Source organism: Acomys minous (assembly GCF_964271855.1).
Source record: "Acomys minous genome assembly, chromosome: 1".
Classification (NCBI taxonomy): domain Eukaryota; kingdom Metazoa; phylum Chordata; class Mammalia; order Rodentia; family Muridae; genus Acomys; species Acomys minous.
Genome location: NC_140483.1, coordinates 90,913,832 through 90,934,802, shown reverse-complemented (window position 1 = coordinate 90,934,802; position 20,971 = coordinate 90,913,832). Strand labels below are relative to the sequence as shown.

At 34.8% G+C, this 20,971-nt stretch overlaps 1 protein-coding gene across 10 annotated transcripts in view; it reads left to right on the top strand.

The window, feature by feature from the left end:
- The window catches only part of LINGO2 (leucine rich repeat and Ig domain containing 2), a 1,231,101-nt gene that overhangs the window by 376,139 nt on the left and 833,991 nt on the right, over positions 1–20,971 (top strand). Inside the window, exon 1 of one of the 10 annotated variants that reach the window (XM_084795146.1) lies at positions 17,935–17,954. The exons of the other annotated variants lie outside the window; for them this stretch is intronic. The gene's annotated coding sequence lies outside the window, so the exon portion shown is untranslated. Of the gene's footprint in view, positions 1–17,934; positions 17,955–20,971 lie in introns of those variants that run through there. 10 annotated transcript variants of the gene reach the window in all.

Below are 20,971 nucleotides of genomic sequence, written 5' to 3'. Positions count from 1 at the left end.
TTAAAAAGAAAGCACTTTGGAGCTAGTAAGTGCTTCAGTCTCTAATATTCTTTAGTTTACTAGTTCCTGGAATAGCACAGGAGTTCTGTTTCATCTGCATTATGACTCACAGTGCAAACTGGAAAGTTCATCTCTTCAAGTTCTAATCTTGATGACTGATAGGCACAGAGTCCCAGGAGCTGCCCTTCAGTTCCTATATATTGATACAGAATGACGCCATACCTGGAAAGGAAAGTTAAAAAGACAAGTAAATTAAGCTCTCTTCACTCTAGAGGGTCTGACTCCACTATTAACTATGGCCTCAACCTGTCCTTTAGGAATGCCACCACTGCTCTCTGTATTGGACATAAAAAGAAGAAGGACTAAAATCCAAAATTAGAGGGAAGAAAAAAATGTATCTCTGAGTTTGCATGTAAAGATTGCTTGCTAAAATGACCTCATCGTCCCTCCCTCAGTCCTTACACAAAATGATTAGTTGGAACACAAAAGTATTTTAGAAGAAAATCATAAAAGTAAGACAAAGGAAGTGGTTAATAGTCAGTTTACTGCCCTTTGTGGCAGTTTTTCGGGCTCCATTGGTAATGACCTAGTATAGTCCGATGCATTTAGGACTCCTGACTCTCTAACGCAAGCCTGAGCAGTTCAAGTGCTTCTGTAAGCTTGTGTACACTACACACAAGGAAAGGAGGGATGCACTTTGTCTTGAATATTGAAGCACTGAGTCTTGGGTTCACTTTCCATCATGTGGTCAACTGGACCAGAAAGGACAATCCTGTAGACAGAAGCTAGTCCAGGTGAAGGGAATGTGAAGGCATTCATATTTCTTCTTCAATGTCCTACATGCTGCATGCTGCAGCTCAGTCACAATAGCTGTCTGTCCAACCAATGCATATTTTATTCTCCTAAAGTAGTTAAAAATAGCCTGTGATCCACATCGAGAATGTTCTTTATTTATACAAAAGCACACATCTCCCTGAGCTTCTTTATCTTAAGATACTTCCTATCCCGAGATATCTGAGCTCAGTGTTCCAATTTACTGCTGTCTTAGAAGCTATCTTCTACTGATAATTTCCCATCTCTTTAATGGTCCTGTGTTCTTTAATGCTGCAGAAAAAATGTGTGAATCTACCAAATCCCCAAACCTGTAATGTTCTTTGTTGCCATGGTAGATAGAGTGTGATTTTCTTATTGGCTTCCTCCCATCACAGACAAATTTTGATGGAACATTGTTAGTGAGTATAATATATTAGTGAGCTCTGTGATCTAATAGTTGAACCTTCTGTACTGTGATATAAGAAAGAACGTTTCTTAATTGCTTTATTGGTTACTTTCTGTTAGTTCCCATGTTGCACTCTTTTATTAATTATACATGATTCATGATAACTTATTAATTTTTAAATTTCAAGTCGCTCAAGATAAAGTATTTTTCTGAATAAAATACATATATTATTCGGTCTACAAGGATTTGATTGTGTCAGAATTCTTTATTAAATTGCCTCTCTTTCTTTGAATTTGTTCTTAGCAGTTGCCAGGCAACTCCTATGATGCTTGGCAAAATATTCTCAGAGGAAAAAATTTAAGAATAAAAAATTAGTAGAGGTAGGGCCCCATGTAATAATGGATATTACAGTTGTTCAGATGTAAAATTAGCCACTATGAATGAAGGTTATTATTTAATGGCATACTAAATGAGACTTTCTGTCCAACTGTAAGCTAGGTTTTCCACCCACAATTTGCTTAAATTGCAAAGAATACCTTAATTCCTTATTTAAAAAGAAAATGATGTTGAAAAATAATAACAAATCTTACATTGAATTTTAAAAGGTGAATGATGATATATGAGTCAAATCGAGCCTCAAAATAAGTTGTTCAAGCTGCCTCTCTAGCACAGACACTAGGGGACCCCAATCATGCCATGTGAGGTTTCCAATCTAACAATCTTCAAGCCAAGATGGAAATTCAGTGCATTCAGGTTTCTTCTACCTATGACCGTGCATGAGACACAGCATTGTAATAAGCCAATGTGCCATCAAAATTTGAAATCTTTTAGGAGAATTCCAGGAGTAATAAGAAACGATCTAATGAGATAAGCCATCCATGTTAATGTCCTTTTGTGCATCAAATTTTGAGGTTTCCAAATTTGGTTTTGTAAGTGTTAGCAGTGTTAGAAGTTGTTACTTTAAGTTAAGAAGAAACTTTTTCTCTTGTATTATTCCTATGCCAGTTGTTGTTTTATGATAGTATAAGTGTAAGCAGATTTGGAAAGATAAGTAAAATTCTCACATTAATGGAGAGATTCAATCAAATACCATATGTGTTTAGGAAAATAATGTTCTTCTATTAGTAATAAAGTGGAGGTTAGGGAGACGGCCTAGTGAGTACAATGACAACTGGCAATTGGTAGAACCTGAGCTAAGATACTGGGCAACTGTGTGAAATCCAAGCATGACATCTATAAACACATCACTAGGTAGGCAGATACAGTCAATCTCAGTCTACTTGAATTGGTGTACTCAGGATAGATGAAGAGACCTTATTTCAAAATAAAAGATAAATAGATAGATAGATAGATAGATAGATACATATATACATACATACATACATACATACATACATACATGAATTATAAAAGAAGGTAAAGAATGATTGATAAGGAACTTACCGAATATTAACCTCTGGCTTCCACATACCCACACACTTTGATGCACTTGCATATATACACATGAACACCTGCCTAAGTGTCCATGCATACACAAACATGCATGAAAACACACACGCACACACACACACACACACAGCGATTGTCCTTTACTTCTGCTGCTTGTCACTTTCTTTCTACTTTTATATCAAGCTCAGTTTATATTCTCTCAATAAGAATTTCTTGAGTGCATAAACAAAATCTATTCCCTCGTTAAAGCAAGCAATTATCAATGGCAAATATTTCTTCATTATTTGTCACTGGTCTTGGATGTTTCATGACTCCAGTTTCCTTTACTTGTTGGTTATTTGACTGTGTACATTCTGTGTAAAGTGTGTTCTGCTTAGACGTCCTATTACTCCCTTTGCCTTCATTTGCTCTCTGAGAGAAATTCCTCTAGAAATGAGGTTGCTCCTTCAGTTGGTTTGGCCTCCCCCTGCAGAACTTGAAAGAGGTAATAATCATCTCTCTCCCTAGTTCAATAGCTACTTAGCCTAAAATTATCTAAAATTTAATATATTTTCCAAATGAACTTAATCTATTTTGCCTGAATACTGTGGTTGTCCATCTAATTTTCCTTGCTGAAATTCTGGCTTCATTTTTTATTCCTTTCTTTCTGTAAAACCATGACACACCCTCCTCACTTCGCTCATTTACAGTCTTCATGCTGCTTCCATCTCTTTACTGAGAACTTCTTGATGTATGTTTAATGACCAAATTTATGCCACCGTGATAATTTCTCCTTATATTTGTTTAAATTAGGACAGAACTGTTAAGAGAGATAGTGCACTTTACATTTTATTATTATGTGAATATTTTAGGAAATTATTAAAATGTAAATTATTTTAAAGAAAGCATAGTTAAGAGTTAAGGGTTGTATGTGATTCTCTGATTGAAATATAAGAAAATTAATATATTTGTATAGGAAGTATTCCTTCTTTGTCATGGAATGGAATATATTTGAGTCTGGTGCAATCATTTCCTTTGGCATGGAGTGAGCGGCTATTTTTCTATCCACCTGCATCTTCTGAACTTATTTTTGGTTTATATCTTAACCAAACCCAAGGAGTTTAGAAAATATTCCTAAAACAATGCTTGACTTTTAGATGTAATTATCTTACTGTCTTAGTTTACAAACGTGAAACAGACATCCATCTGTTGCCATCTTGAATGGTTGGCTGTTTTTTCTCTCCTGCCAAAAACAATTATAAATGATTCTGAGCATTTTAGCGCCTACCCTCTGGAGAGAAATCAGCACTGATCAAACTAACCTTCTCCCTGACATGGGAAACTTTTGGATGTCAAGTGAACCTGGCATCCAAAATTGCTCAAAGTTTTCTAGTTAACTCAAAATATTCTACATACAGTATGCTAATGAAGTGTGTAAGTGTGTATCTCATCTCATCCAGAAATTGTAGCTTATTGATTAATCATGATATTTCAGAGATTTTTGTATTAGCAACATGTTTGTACATAATCATAGATTATTTTATTACTATTATGATAAATTGGATATCTTTAAAGGGCAAGCAAATACCAAACTAAACAAATAAATAAAATAAATGCAGCAGAGATAATGGAACACTTTCTGTTTTATATTATGTATTAAGAGAAGGAAGATGATGAAAAGAGCTAAAAAGAAAAAGTAATGTAAAAGTTTATTCATTTAACTATATGGAATCATTTTGAGGAAAATTCTGAATACTGGAAATATACGGAATTCATAAGTTAATTGGTTAGCAAACTATTTTAAGTTGGTACTTTATATAGGGAGATAAATTAGAAAGTGGCTCAAGGAAAAGGAGATCAAGTGTTCTGAAGAAAAGACAATAAATAAGCCCTCCTCCATTGCTGGTGGGAGTGCGAACTTGTACAACCACCATGAAAATTAATCTGGCCCTTTCTCAGAAAATTGGGAATAGTTCTACCTCAAGACACAACTACACTACTCCTGAGCATATACCCAAAAGATGCTACACCATACAACAGGGACATTTGCTCAAATAAGTTCACAGAAGCTTTAATTTGTAATAGCCAGAATCTTGAAACAACATAGATATACCTCAACAGAAGAATAGATAAAGAAACTGGTACATTTTCAAAACGGAGTACTACTCAGATATTAGAAACAAAGAAGTCTTTAAATCTTTAGGCAAATGGATGGAACTAGAAGTAATCATCCTGAGTGAGGTAGCCTAGACCCAGAAAGACACACATGATATATACTCACTTATAAGTGATATTATCCACATAGTACAGGATAACCACATTACAAAACACAGACCTAAAGAAGCTAAATAGCCAGGAGGACCCTAGGAAGAATGCTTAATACTCATTCAGAAGGGCAAATAGAATAGACACCGGAAGCAGTTGAAGAGAAGGAACAGGAACAGGAGCCTACCATAGATGTCCTCTGAAGGACTCCATCCAGCAGCAGATCAAAAGAGATGCTGAGACTCACATGGTGCACCAGGAGTCTTATGGAAGAGTTGGGAGAAAAATAATTATATATTACATCACATATAATATATTGTGTTATATGTATGGCATCCTATGCATATGTCATATGAGTGACATGATACATATGGATATAAATGGGTAGATTTATATGTAAACATAGATATTGTCTTCAGTGTCTTGGATGCCTGGTGTGTGTAAAACTGAGGCAGGAGGAAGGGAGAGCAAACAAAATAAAAATGGACTCTGTCCAGGGTATGTTGCTGGCTTTATTACTGCAATTCATGTTCAGCAAAAGAATTGAAAATCTTGAAAAATATCTGAAAATATTAAGGAAGATGAAGGCTTTCAGAAGATTCCTCATTTCAAGTATTATAATGTGTATCTAACATTTTGGGGTTTTTTATTTTAATTTTAGTTTTTATTTAGTTTTTATTTTTGGGGTTTCCAATACAGGTTTTTACCCTGTAGCTCAGGCTGGTTTTGAGCTCCTTGAGCTCCTTTTATGATTTTAATTGGTTGTGAAGGTCGTAGCTCTCCTCTGATAACCGACTATTGGGGTTCAAGCATGACCACACCACATCTTATGATCTGTTAATCACAATACAAAGCCATAGAAGTGCATGTTAATAAAAGAACTTTATATGTCAATATATACATATCATGCTTTGTTCAAATAAGGTTAAGCATAACTGGTTCTTTAAGCAGCATATTTATGGTGACAAAAATTCAGTATCAGTTCTTCTAGCATATTGAACACTATAACACACTTTTGCTCTCTGTGGTCGTTCTGGTTTGCAAAAGCTTGTATATCCATTTCCAAAGACATCAGTGACAAAGTAGAAAATGGGTAATACATGTCTACTTACCATCTAGACACACTATCATTAGTAAAAGAAAGGCATTCAGTAAGAATGATCCTTGACAAATATAATTAAACTGAGGGCCCACATTAGTTCTCTATGGGCCCCTAAAGCCACTGTGATAGATTCCTTCATATTAGTCACTTCTGAATTATGATGTAGGTTAATTACCACACTAAGAAATCATGAATGTTTTAACAAATAGTTTCTGTGCTCCTACAATGACTTTCTAGACCCCTACCACAGATAATAAAAGTAGGTTTTTAAAATATGCTTTAATTTTCTTCTTATAATATGTACCTTATTTATGAAGTAAAAAAGAATAAGTATAGATTTTTGAGATTAAATAACAGCAGAAATCACAATCAAACCTCATGTTATAGAAGTTTATTCATTTAACTTGATGGGGATATTTTAACTTCCAACATAGAGTTCCCTCATAAACGTAGGAGGATTTCTGACAGCATGGGAAGACTTGCTTCCTCTTGGGGATGGGTTGTCTTTGACTTTCCCTCTGTTCTATTTAAGTAGCCTATAGGCCCATTTTCTCATTTGTTTTTCTTGCCCACTTCCTAATTCAATTAAAACAAATTCTGCACACTTTGCTATTTTGTGAAAGCAAACGAACGTTAAAGAGCAGTTAAGTGTTCGCTTGTGTTTTATCAATGATGGAATTATTGCATAGATTGTTTGAACTTTCCTACCATTGTATGTGGCTTTAGAAATATCACTTTATTTTTCCTGAGAGTTTTGTTTTCCTTTCTAAAACTACCTTTAACTGCACACATTAATTCTAATTATAAGCATCTACATTCATATTCTTTATTCATGCATTCATGCTATACTCTCTACCAATGGTGTTTATACCTTATTGCCACTGGAGATGAAATGGTATGCCTTGGAGTGTGGTCTAAATCTTAACGTTCGCTATGTGTTTGATGTTCTCTGGTTATGTGTGGGCTTGTGTTGTTAGTAGAGCCTATGAAGCCTATCTCTGGATTCAAATATCACTTAACAGAAAATCACACTGTGGTGTTTCCTATGAAGCTCTCAATCTCTAGGAACTCTTTAAGTGTTCAACATAGACATATGGGAAGTTGTCCCTATGACAACTTTTCACTTGTTATTTGTAGATACTACACATTTATTAGATAGACATTATATTTTTCTCCTGCATTCCTCCACACTTTTATGTAATATCAGAATTCCTATGACAATTTTTTTTATAATCATGGTGACTTTTCAGTTCTTACACATGTAATTTTCTGCTTCTAAGCCTTGTTTGTTCTTTTCACAAGAATACTTCTTACTGGGTTGTATACATATAGATTCTTTATACTTTCAGTTTAGAAGCCTTCCTTGACCTAGACCCCAGACTCAGCCAATTGTTAAACCCCTTTAAAAATACTGATCCATTGATTTACACCATTCACAACAAAATATAATTACCTTATTAATTTGTTCATTTGTTTTCTGAACACAGAATCACTTGTCTTGGGCTGCTCTATTTACCATACATGACAACATGGACTGTTAATTCTCATTAAGTATGTATCAAGTAAAGAAATCAAAGGAGAAAGAAGAAAAAGAAGGAAAGGAGGGAGACAGGGAGGGAGGGAAGAAGGAAGGAAGGGAGGGAGGAAGGAAGAGGAGGAAGGGATCAATTGAGTCTTCTCCAATTCATGTGCCAATGCGCAATACTACAAGTGTAGAAACCCCACAATATCCAAAGTACATCAGGTGAGTGACCAGGTAGACACTGCTGTAACATAGAAGGACACAGCACCACAGGACCTCAGTATAATTACCCATAGTTCTTTTGGTACGGAGTTCTCCCTTCATTGTCAAGTGCTTTACACTGGCCGTGAATATCAACACAGAAGCCAGCATTGTTCATGCCGTACATTTGAATACAAAGGTCCCCTCCTCAGCATTAGGTACTTGGTTTTCCACGTCACTTAGGCAGCCATTTCCTAGTCTTGACATGGTTGGAGTCCTAGATTGTAGAGGGAAGATTTCTTCCCCTTGCCTTGGTTTCCACAGCATAAACAACTTTGATCCTGATGGCTGAACTCAGAAAACAATGTAAAGTAGCTGTTCCTGGGAAATTAGTCCTCTGTTGTAGACTTCACTCATTCAAAGATTGTGTTAGACTCTCTTCAGAGTTGGTAACAGATCAATACACATACTTACTAGATCCCGGTGAGTGTGACTATGACATTTTGTGTTGATAGGCTTGCCCTTGAGTATTTAAATGAGCCCTTAAGCGTAGAGATTTGCACAGCCTTCATACTGTTAGAAACCTGATTTTGTCAGGTGAATAGGGCATAGTTTATGTATGATGTACCCAGAACAATAGGAAATGATTGCATATCACCAAAAGAGGGTTTAAAAAGAAGCACATTTACATTTCACTTTTTTACATTCAAATGAATCCATTAATGGAAAAAAGTATTATCTATGTCATTTCCAATGAGAGTATTTATTGACTGAAAAAAAAATCATTGGAAACTACTATCTGATAATCACATAGTTAAACTAATGACTATATTTTGGCTTGGCATGTACCTCTATTCCTCTCCTTAGTTCCTATTTCATTTGTATTTTTCTAGCAAATACATATTTACATAATGAAGTGCATCTTAATCATACGCAAATTTGTTGTAGAAAGATTGGTACAAGCCCCTTCTGAATTTTCTCTTTTTTTCTGTTAATTTTTTTATTAATTTATCTAGTTTACATCTCAATTGTTATCCTGAATTTTCAGAAGAGTAAACTAAGAGTTTAAAATGTGCTGCAATGATTGAGAAGAGATTGATTTTAAGTTAAGTGATTAAAAAGCATACAGAAATGATAGCTTACATAAACAATGGATGAATGCTGCCTAATAGGCATCCCTTGTATGATAGAGTTAAATAACCTAGAGAAGTTCCTTGTTTTGATGAATTTCATTTTTCAAGTTGAAGAACAGAGAGTTAATGGATGATTGACATGTACGTAAATAGGAAATGATAAACGCTACCATGGAAATTGAAAGGTATAATATGAGAAGAAAAGGTAAGCATATGGTTATTTTTTGTTTTTATTTTTTACACATAAATACAATACACTACATACAGTAAGAAGATCTATGAAACAATCAGAAATTTAATAATTGTTACATTCGTAGTGTTTTTGTTATTTGTACTTGGCAACCTTGAAGGAAACATCTTTCCTATCTTGGTAAGTCTAAAATTTTAAATGTAAATCAACATTTTTCATATCTCATCTATATCTACTTAAAACATCTATCTAGACCTAAAAACATCATAACGCTTAAACAACTAAGCTTAATTGTAAAACTAAACTCTCTGGTCTTCAACCCATCAGACTTGAGAAAGAATAAAACTTAAATACCTGAGTAAACTGGAGGTGCAAGTTAGCAGCTTCCAAAATGAGAAAAATAACAGATACAGTTTGTTGCCTGAACAATCACTCAAATCTCTCCAGAATGAGCATCATCTTCAGCCTTCTGTCTCAGGACATCTGACAGACATATTTGTGAGGCAGGAACTACTGAGGACTTCTTTACCCTGTCTTGGCAGAGTTCAGCCGTCAACTCTGCCTGCATCCAAGCTTGCCCATTTTTAGGCAGAATTTTGTCTGTGGCAGAAATGAGGATATTTTTCCCAGTGGCTTGTTTGCTACATTTGAAGCCATCTCCATGAAGAGGTTCTTTGATGCTCATCATCTTCTTTGAGGAACGCTGGGTGTTGTCAGGAATTAACCAGTCTTCTCAAAGAATCTTTAAGATAATTTTAAAAAATCTCTAAATGTCATATTCTGTAGATCTCTGCGGCTTTTGAAAACCTTATCTATTTTACCTTATACATCTATAGAATCACATCTATCTGATAAACCTAGAATGTATTATCTTGTGATTAAAAATAGACTCATAATTGATATGACCATGATTTGATCAAGTAACAATCAGCTGGTGTTACTTAACTCTCCTAAACCATGTACAATAGCACTTTCAAAGTATTAGAAGTAAACTCTGAATTATAATTGAGTTATATGGGTACAATACCTTGTATTAGAGTAGAAATATCTATAATGTGTGTGAAGACTAATATTGAAGTTGAACTATACAAATGTATCGAAATTAGACTTTTTTCACATCAATATACAAGTCTATACCAATGAATGTTTCTTATATATTCCGATTGCTAGAGAATTCAGCTTTCAGCTGTATTCAGAATGAAAAGATAAATAGTTACTGAGAAATGTCTTCTACATTATATTAATGTATAAAGGGAGAAATGTATATATCATGGTTGCAGATAAAAGAAAGTTGATATGCCTGAAAGGCAATTATGTGAGGTTAAAGATGTTACAAAGATTAATGTAACATTTATATAATTCCTGATTGCTATAGGTAGTTTATTGTATTTATATGTAATAATATATATGTATATGTAAAAAAATAAAAAGTGTTAAAAAAAAGATTCTTAATTGATAAGCCCATGAAATGGCAGGTAAAGTTGTTTGCAACCAATGCTGACATCTTGAATTCAGGCTTTAGGACCCACATCATGAAAGTACCTAAGTCTATGCAATCGTCCAAGAAAGTGAAATGGAGACAAATATAAAACCGAACCTTTAGAGATAAATCAGAGGATTTTATATACCCAAAAGGAGACTTATCATGACTAAGAAAATGGAACTCTGAAAAGTCGAATACCCTGAAGGCCAGGAGGAAAACATGTTTAAACTGTTCTGCATACTTTCAAGAGACCAAAAAATAAAGCAGAAGCTCTTCATGAAGCAGATACTCACAGAGAATGCTTTTCTCATCCTTAGTTGTGAGATTTTTTTCTTTCACTTTAGTGCTAAAGCAATGGTACTTCACCTGTTTTCCTTTTATTCTCTTCAAATGCAAAGAGAGCCACAGTTTCTTTGATTGTTGGCTGAGGGAAAAAGATTCCATTACATCATAGAACCCCTACATGAATCTGGCCTCCAGTCTTCCATTTAATGCAATTTTCATTACCATTATGAACACTCTGCTAGTATATGAAGTAGTATCTCTTAAAGCCCTTGCTGCAAGTGATCTTTTAATTATTTTAAAAATTAATGCTATGTCATAAATTAATCAAAATGATGTGATATCTTGAAAAAATCAACCCTGTATATTCTAATTTCTGTTCTTTGTGATTTGGTCTTCGGAATTCTTTTTCCCCCATCTTTCCTTTTTCACTGTCTCTCACACACATATAACACACACACACACACACACACACACACACACACACACACACACACACACACTGCATATGTTGTTGATTGACTTTTTAGGGGACCGTGCATCACTTCATACCTCAAATTGAGCTTAAATTTAGAAGGGACTGGGTATCCCTCTATAGCTTGAAGTGATTTCAAATTAATGATCTTTCAGCCTCAGTGTCCCAAGTGCTAGGAATATATCTACCTGATTTGACTTGACTCAGTATTTTAGTGTCTGAGAAACTATGAATTCACTGTTTATATAACACAGTTTATCTGATATCAAAGTACTTGAATGGGATTTTCCACTTTTTTTCTTGTCTTCAGTGAGAGTTTTAATACATATTATTTATATGTATAAATTATTTTAGCTCATCATATAATTATTTATATGGCAATTTTTATATTAACACACAAATTTCCATATGAGTATAAATTTTCCAGGTAAAAGAAGCACATATCTGTGAAATCAGGGGATCTGATTATATTGTTGGCATTTGGAGCCAGAGCAAAGAGTCTAGGCAAGAAATGAGTTGTGATGTGCAGAGATGGTGAAAACTAGGGAAACTAAATTCCAAACAGAAGAAAGAAGGATGTTAAAACTTTGAGATAAAGAGGAGTTTGGAGTCTTTTTAGGAACTGAAAGAATAATGAAATACACAGAACTTAAAAGAAAAAAGAAAGTGAGGAATAACCAGATTTTTCACATAGAAGCTATGAAACCAAGGGGTAAGCCATATTATCATTTCATATAAGCATTCTAACAGCCGAGAATAGGTTAGGTGAAGAAATGGACATAGAAACATTTCCAGGAGGTTGTTACTGTAGTTTGGAAAAATGGAGTGGTACCTTGCTAAGAAGAGCAGGTAGGAGAGGTGGACGTTGGGCTACCATTTTTCAGTCTTTGTGGTGACCACTTGTTTCTCTGTTAAAGACATAATATATCACTCTGTTTCAGTATCTCTACTGCTACAGTAAGACATGAATTCAGAATGTTTGTAAGAGTATTCATTAATTTATCTCCTTGATTCTTGGGGTTCTGGAGGTTTAAGAGGATGACACTGGCTTCTGTTCCATTCTGGATGGATGCTCACAATGAAGGAGCATCCTAAGAAAGGGGGAAACTCCTACGAGTTAGAAAGCCTGAGAGAAAATTGCCGATCAGATTGGCTGTTTTCAATACAGTTAGGACTTGTAGAATCCCATCTTTCTATGTGAGACTTATGAGACTAGTCTCAGTCCCTCTGAGAATACTCTCAGTGACCGAATTTCCTTCTTTAAGCCCTACCACGTTAGGGCACTTGACTAATATACCTATCCTTGACACACAAAAAATATATAAATGAAGCATTACTGTGTTTGGAGACTACTATTTTCCAAGTAAATTTTATATTCTGTACCAGGAATCAGTATCTTGCTTTATCTTATGCCCAATTGGATGTTTAATGAAAAAGAAATTTTTTCTAGTTTGCAAGATTTGTTATAAGAAAGACCCTTTATATCTGTGTCCACAGATCAAAAGATTCAATATAAATGCCTAAAATTAAAATGTGGGTTAAGGCCACATCCATCCTGAACAACTTGACAGCCCATTGTAGCCTCAATTTTTACTTTACTCTTTTATAATATATAAAAATCCTTCATATTCTCAATTTATTTATTGTCTTCAAACAGGTATTATAAATGTGAAAGGAAAAATGATGGCAGAAATATTAGGGACTCTCAAGCCTTCTTTTGAATATTTTTCATGAATTATTTGATTCCTGGCATTTAAATGTATACAAGCAAAAATAGAATTATCATTCTGTTTCTTCTTTGAGTGGCCACTATTCATGAAAAGATTCAACGCATTCATGGATACATATTTATATCATTAAAATGGCCAGATTTCACCTTATCCTAGAATGACTTTCATGTGAAATGATTGGTTCAAACCCCAATTTGTATAAAAATGCTGAAACTATGGCACCAGCCAAGGATAATACTTGCAGTAAACTTCGAACCCCTACTCACATCTAGCCAATGGACAGGACATTCTCCACCATTGAGTGGAGAGTGGGAACTGACTTTCACATGAACTCTGGTGCCCCTTATTTGATCATGTCCCCTGGATGGGGAGGCCTGGGGGCACTCAGAGGAAGGATAGCAGGCTACCAAAAAGAGACTTCATACCCTATGAGCATATACAGGGAGGAGGTCCCCCTCAGTCACAGTCATAGAAGAGGAGAGTAGGGGCAAAGCAGAAGGGAGGGAGGAAAGGGATGGGATGGGATAACAATTGAGATGTAATATGAATAATTAATAATATATATAAGACAAGAATAACTACACTAGAAAAATTAAGTCAATACTGTGGATAAATAAGAGCATTCTTGAATTAATTTGTATAATTTTTGAACCAGCACAGAGTATACAATAAGATAACTCATCCAAAAACTTCCAAATGTTTATATCTGTGACTAAATTTGAACATTTGTAGTAAATAATGCCATAGAAAACATAAGAATAATAGAATCATTGACAACAAAAAATACACTTTAAAGTAACATATTCAAGGGAATGAAATCAGTATGAAACTTATTTTCCCTAATTATCTTTGTGAGAAGGTGAATTCAAAATAAGCAGATGGTATACCGTAAGCTAGGGATGAATGACTAAGGAGCCATGGCAGGGTTGGATCACAGGATGATGTGTAATTGATGCATTTACTTCTAAAAGCTTTTGGTTCCATAGGAGCATAAAGCATTTATGAAAACACATTGAGTAAAAGAACTAGAGTGATTTAAAATCATACCTTGTTGAGAACTGAGGTGTTTTATTACCACTACTTTTTGCTTGTGTTTGTTTTTATTGGTCATTGGTAGTACATATATCATGGCAGTGACATACATAAAACAGAGTGTGAGATCATAATAACAGAGGATGGTATGGTTCTACCTTTGTTTTGATCTTGTTTTTAAAAAATTCACTTAGATTTTTGTGCTAGGTACTGCCTAAGCCATGAAGTTACTACTTGAACACTAACTCTACTATCAAGGAACCTCTAATTTAGTGATAGAAAATAAACGAATAATTATGAATCCTTTGCATAGAATATTATATTATTGTTTACTAGAAACCCATGTGACATTGGTTCCAATCATTTCAGCGGAGGTCTCGGTAGAGCAAATATTACTCTCAATTGTTGTTTTGCCATTTAAAATATTTGATAGTTAATTTCAGCTCAATTGCACATATTGTACAACTAGGCTTTCAATTCCACGGCTAGAAATTGGTTTAGGAAAACAATAACAGTTGATGTCCCTGAGATTTTATTGATTCAAAAGGCTTGAGACTGGAAATCTGAAAATAAGAGAACACTGATCTACAGTAAAAATCATAAAAAAAAAAAAAAAGAAGAAAGCAGATTAGCTCTTTAATTGAGAAAAACGTTCTCTTGCTCTCAATTTTAAGACTCAGGTTTTCTCATGGGACCAAATAAAAAAAATCATTGAACTGGAAACTCATATTATGCTTTTACACTAAATACAGAGGCAATCTAATTATAGTTATTTCTTAGAATGGCTCTCTCTAAAAGCTTGTAGTGAAATGATAGCACTAAAATACCTGGGAACACAATTTTACAGAAAACTGGCCAAAGTTGAGAAATATCAAGTCCCAACGATTCAGTGCAATGTCTAAAAGTAAATTAGTTTTAAGGGCACATAGAAAAATCTGTAGCTGAACTTACAGAACATGCCTAAAGAGCTAATTACCATGAAGAATATAAAAATAACAAAAAAAATTTACTTTAACTTATCTTAGATCACTTTGTTACCTGATTTCTTATGCAGCTGTAGGGAAAGTGGCCATGGTTATATTTCATAATATTTACCTGTAAACCTAGTTCTCCAACTCTAGGGGAGAATGTGAGCATTTGTTATGTGCTTGTCTTTGTTGATTAGAGAAACAAATTTCCACCAATATGGAGATATACTCTCATTTTATGATGGGAACTGAGCCTACGAAACTTTTTGAAATTATTAGCCAAAGTTGATATTAGAATGCTGCTGTTCAACTTCCCAGTACAGCCCAGATATTAACATCCAGGGTATCATATCATGAATCTTAACATTAAATGCACTTAAGATTATGAAGTAGGAACCTCTTTAATATCTGTGAGTGTGCCTTCCCAGTTTGCTATTATTTGTCTTTTTATTAATTTATTTCTTTATTCACTTCACATCTGGGTCAGAGGCTCCAACTGTGCCAAGTCCTTTTGTTGAAATTTTTGGATATAACTTGTTTGATTAATTACAGAGATGTTTTTGGTAGAATTATTATTCCCTAACAGAATATTATAGGATCAGTACATACGTTCAGGTAAATTATTACATTTAAACCAGGTCTACACCTCAATCAAATGAGAGTTTGTGTAAATGATATGAGCAAAGATCCCATAGCTCTGGTAGAACTTGAGGAAGAGGGAAGCTCATACACGTTCTGTATATTTTATTGTAAAAAGTTGCCAATTATTATTATAATGGCATCTTATTGGATTGTGTTTTCACTTATATCTACATAAAACAGCATACTGCAAAATAATACGTATGAATTAATTATACATTTGGTCCTAGGAGAAAATTATAAGTTCTTTTTGGGGGGGTATGTTTGTTTTTTCTTTTGCTTGTATTTTTCAAAACTTAATCCTACTAATCATGATCCCAGTCTTACTGTCTCTGAACTACCCAGTGGGTTTTTTACATACATTAATTTATTTAATCACTTTATAGCCTGATAACAGTGTCCTCCTTGGACATAGGCCCCTTACACAAATGTAGCAGATGTGCAGCTTGGTCACCACATGGGTCCCCTCACAATGGGAGCAGCGGCTGTCTCTGACTCTGCTTTGGATCTCTTTCTCCTAGCTAGGCTGCCCGGCCTTGACTCAGTGGAAGATGTGCTTACCTCTGTTGAGACACAATGTATCCAGTGGTTTCTTACAGGAAATGGTTTCTTTATAGTGGTCACAATCCTTTGATTTCAAGAACCAACTCAGAGCTGCCTAGATCCCAGTAAGCTCCAGAGTCATTCTTACACCTTAGTACAAACCTGCTAGGTTTCTTACCTGAGTCAGTATTTTTACCATGGAACTATATTAACAGAATGGTAAACAAAATGGGTGGGATTTCAGTGAGATGGTGTGTGTAATGAGACCAAAGTATGTATATCAGAGTCTACTGCCGCTGCACACTCACCCCACCACTCCCCTCGCCCCTCCCAAAAAAAAACCTTAGAGAGGTTACATTGGATTGAGACAGAGAAAAACCTCCTGGTATATGTATTTTTGCCAATTCACTAAATTCACAGACAGCAGTCCACAGGTGCACCACAACAGAGTGGCATTCTTCTGTTTTCAAAACCACTTAGTGACAAAGAAGGTCCTGGAACTTAGGGACCCACGAGGCTATACGCTATGCAATTCAAAGTGAACAGAAATGGGGAAGTATATCCCATGGCTGATGAAGCCAGCAATATGTGCATATAATGTGCCAGGGAATATAAGACAATAGTGGATTTCTGTATTATATTTCCAAGTTAAGGCCCCAAGTATCACATTTCAATGTGCAATCAAGTCCTAGAACAATTTATTATTTAGTAGCACATTCATTTTGGGGACAAGTTTTGACAAAGCAGGATTTTAAAACTATAAAGTCTTGCGTGCTTTGACATGCATTATATGCAATGTAAACCTTAGAAAGAATCGCTGTGAAGTCTTAGTCTTTTTCTGAGACACTTTCATGCATTCCGTTGCCATTGTTTTACAACTGAAGGCACTCTAGCACTAGGACTGACCAGAATATTAAATACGTCATATGTTTAAAGGAAGCAGTAGAAATAATGATACTATGGAAACTTTTAAGTATGGCCACCTTTTCTAAAAGATTCCAGATTTGCTGTAATTTACCAATTCAGACACCACTTTGGTTAATGATACAATTTTAAGTTTGATTCTCTTGGAAAATAATTGTTTTTTTGGACTCTGTATTTTACCTTAAATCATAGACACACCATTTTAGAGCAAGGTACATAAATAAAATTCTTTCTGGTTGAGATATGCATTAAATTTTATTGTCTATCTGTTTTCTTAAAGTTCCTTCTTAACAGAGACAGCTCTTACATATACTTAACAATTACAGGAATCAAAGTTGCAATTATATAATGAACTAATTTTTCATCATAGGCTTTTTATCTCAACTCAGCAAAAACTATATTACATTGATATTTAATAAATTTACATTTTTATTTCTATTTTTATTTTATGTGTCCAAGTAGCTTGAATGTTTGTATGGCATATACATGTATGCTGGCCATGGAGGCAAAAGAAGGCCTCAAATTCCCCTAAAGGTGGAGTTTTAGATGGTTTGATTGAAGCAGTATGTGGGTCCTGTGAATGGAACCTAAGTCCTCCGCAAGAGCTGCATGTGTTCTTACCTACTGAGCCATCTCTTAAGCCCTAAAATTATAATAAAATGACTTTGTTGCAGCCACATCCTTGAGCTTAGTAATTAATCTTTTAACTGTGTGTAACAGTAAATTAGCATGACTTGTGTGTGTGAACTTTGATTTTTTTTTCTGACAATCTCTTCACTTTTATAGATGCATCTTAATGGACAGGAAAGTAAAACCGGGTATGCTTCAAACTTTAATAGACGTGCACTTGTGCTTACTGTGTCTTACCTCCTCAAATATCCATATTTAACATTTTTGTCATAGTTTGCAAAGGCTGGGCAACTGAAGAAGTAGAAATTTAAAACAAATTAAGAAGAAAAAATGAAAGTTTAACAAAAGAGAAACTATTGCATGAACTATAGCTAGCATCTTAGATGGGTCATGTCAATATGGATATTCCCTAATTTCAGATGTGCATAAGTTGTCATGACTACTGGAATAAAAGGAGGAATTACATGACATGCTATAATTCTTTGAGGAAATATCAAGAGTAGATATTATTTCTATAAAACCAGTCTAAATTTGGGGGGATCACTTCTCAGTCACCAATGAGCAAACATGGATTAGAGCTTTCTATTTTTAATTTAATACTTTGAATTTTTTACATATTCATTTATATTATTATACATATATCCAAGAAACCACCTAGAGCTGGAAGAACCATGACACAATCAGGAAGGTTTTGCTTCACAAGAAAGGAACAACTTTTTCTGTGTTCAGTCAGGATTTTCTTTTACAGTATGCTTCCATGATACAATCTATTTACATGGAGATATTAAAGAAAATATCTTTACCTCAATTGTTGAGGACTAGTATGCATCCACTGTGTATGGTGGTAGTTGGCTTTTGTTCATTTGTGTTGGTTTTGCTGGCAGAATCTGAAAAGTTAACCCAGGCTGCCTGTAAATTCACTGTACAGCTCATGCTTGTTTCATATTTGCGATTTTTGGGCCTCAGCTTCCCAAGTGCTGGCTTTGTGACTTGTTTTAGCATTTCCCAGAATTGAGGCTGTTAAGATTTAATTAACTTCTAACCCATGTTTCTAAGAGGAAACAATAGATGAATATGCATGCTTAGAAGCAATCATTGGCTCCAGACACAAGGAAGGGAGCAAGTCAATGGGCTTATTTTCTTCTTTAGCATTCTGCTTTGGAGTTTGTTTTATGCCTCTTATGAGAGGGGAGATTACAGGCCAAAGATATAATGACAGAAAGAAAAAGATCCACAGGAGTCCCTTCCGCCTGCACCCTCTCTTTCCATCAGATATACTTTAGACTGGGAACTGTATAAGCAAAGCTTCACATGTCTTTAATTATTTCAATTTTTATTTTTACTCTTTTGGTTGTCTGGTAGATACCATTGCATGTTTCACAATGTGAGAGAGATAGTGATATAGAGATAGATGGTAGATAGATGGGTGGATGGATGGATGGATGGATGAATGGATGGATGGATGGACGGATGGAGAGGCAGGCAGATAGATGATAGGAGAGAAGACAATATATGTCATCATTATGGCAGAAATATCTGAAAATATTCCATATATGTTTATTCTCATGAGTTCATTAAAAAATGAAAGGGTAAAATCTGTTTGGATATGTTTATTATCAACAATACATAGCACAGATCTTTTTTCCATTAAGTAAACATAGAAAAATCCCATTGTAATAGAATTCAAACTTTCTTCCTCTTAGCCACATAGAATTCTAGAAATGTATCCCTGGTTCTTAGAAACTTGTCAGATGATTATAATATCTCTTTCTCTGTCTCTCCCTGTCTCTGTGTCTCTGTGTCTCTGTCTCTCTCTGTCTCTCGCCCTCTCTCCCTCCTTCCCCCTCTGTGGTCTCTCTCTCTCTCTCTCTCTCTCTCTCTCTCTCTCTCTCTCTCTCTCTCTCTCTCTCTCTCTCTCTCTCTCTCTCTCTCTCACACACACACACACACACACACACACATGTATGCCTGGTACCTATGAAGGACAGAAGACGGTGCCTGATACCCTAGAACCAGAGTTATAGACAGTTTTATGCTATTATTTGGGTGACTGGAATTAAACTGCCTGGAAGAGCATCTAATTTCTTGGCCATGGAACTATCTCTCTACCCCATGGAATTCTGAGAAGCCAAAGCATTTAACCACCTGAAAAAAAAAACATAATATGTTACTTTGTTCTAATTAAGTTTCTGTAATATATAACACCCCAGCCCTTACAATATACTACAGAAAGAAAGAGACTCAACTTTTAAATCTATATTCTAGAAGGAAAGTCAAATCATCAACTTACATATTATTGTATTTTAAAAAGTACAAGTGTAGTAACCATCATTATATTTGTTAGAGTGTACATATTTATGTATGTTTACACAAAAATATACAAAGTTTTTGGGAGTATTTATGTGAGCATTGTGAAATTACAAATGTTATTAATTAAATATCTTGGTTGCCTATATTTTTAGAAATATTAAGGTGGATAAATAACATTTTATTATGAACTTAATGTTACATGATTATGTGTATAAGTGTTATTGCTTATGCCAATCTGAATGTGCCTCTTCTATGAGGTCTGTAATTATTGCTTACTCCTCTCTTTAAATTTCTAATACATTTTATTTAATTGGTAAATTGAGAAAATTATTATGGAACAACATATGCCTAACTTCAGCTGGGAAAAGTGTACAACTAAGCAGTGAAATAAAAAATGTAAGTGCCTGAGGGTTATGTGTGAAGGCTGTCACCACATCAGTGTATGGGCAAGTGTGACCCACAGTGACTCTGGGGTGATGGAAAGGAACTGGTCATAAATTGCCTTAATTGGAGACTGTAATTTTGCATCTCTAAGTCAGACATGTGCCAGACTCAAGTGGAAACCACAGAGTCTCTAACATATGAAAAAACCATAAAAAGAAATTTTCCTAAACTAAACAATGGGGTGCCATGCGCTGAAATTATTTTTTCATGTTAGATTTCATAATTTCCTGCTTCACCTAATACTTCCATCTAGTTTTTGGAGACAAGAGCCACCTTAATGCTATCAACTCATTTCTCCCTCCAAGTTCCAAGAAGCTTTGCCTTCTAGTTTCACTATGGGTAAAAACTGTAAGTCCCACAAAAGAACCAAAGAGTCAAGCTTCTATCTTCAAATGATGAGATCCCATTTATGTGACAATCTGATTAGGAAATAGACTGAGGTAGTGTAATT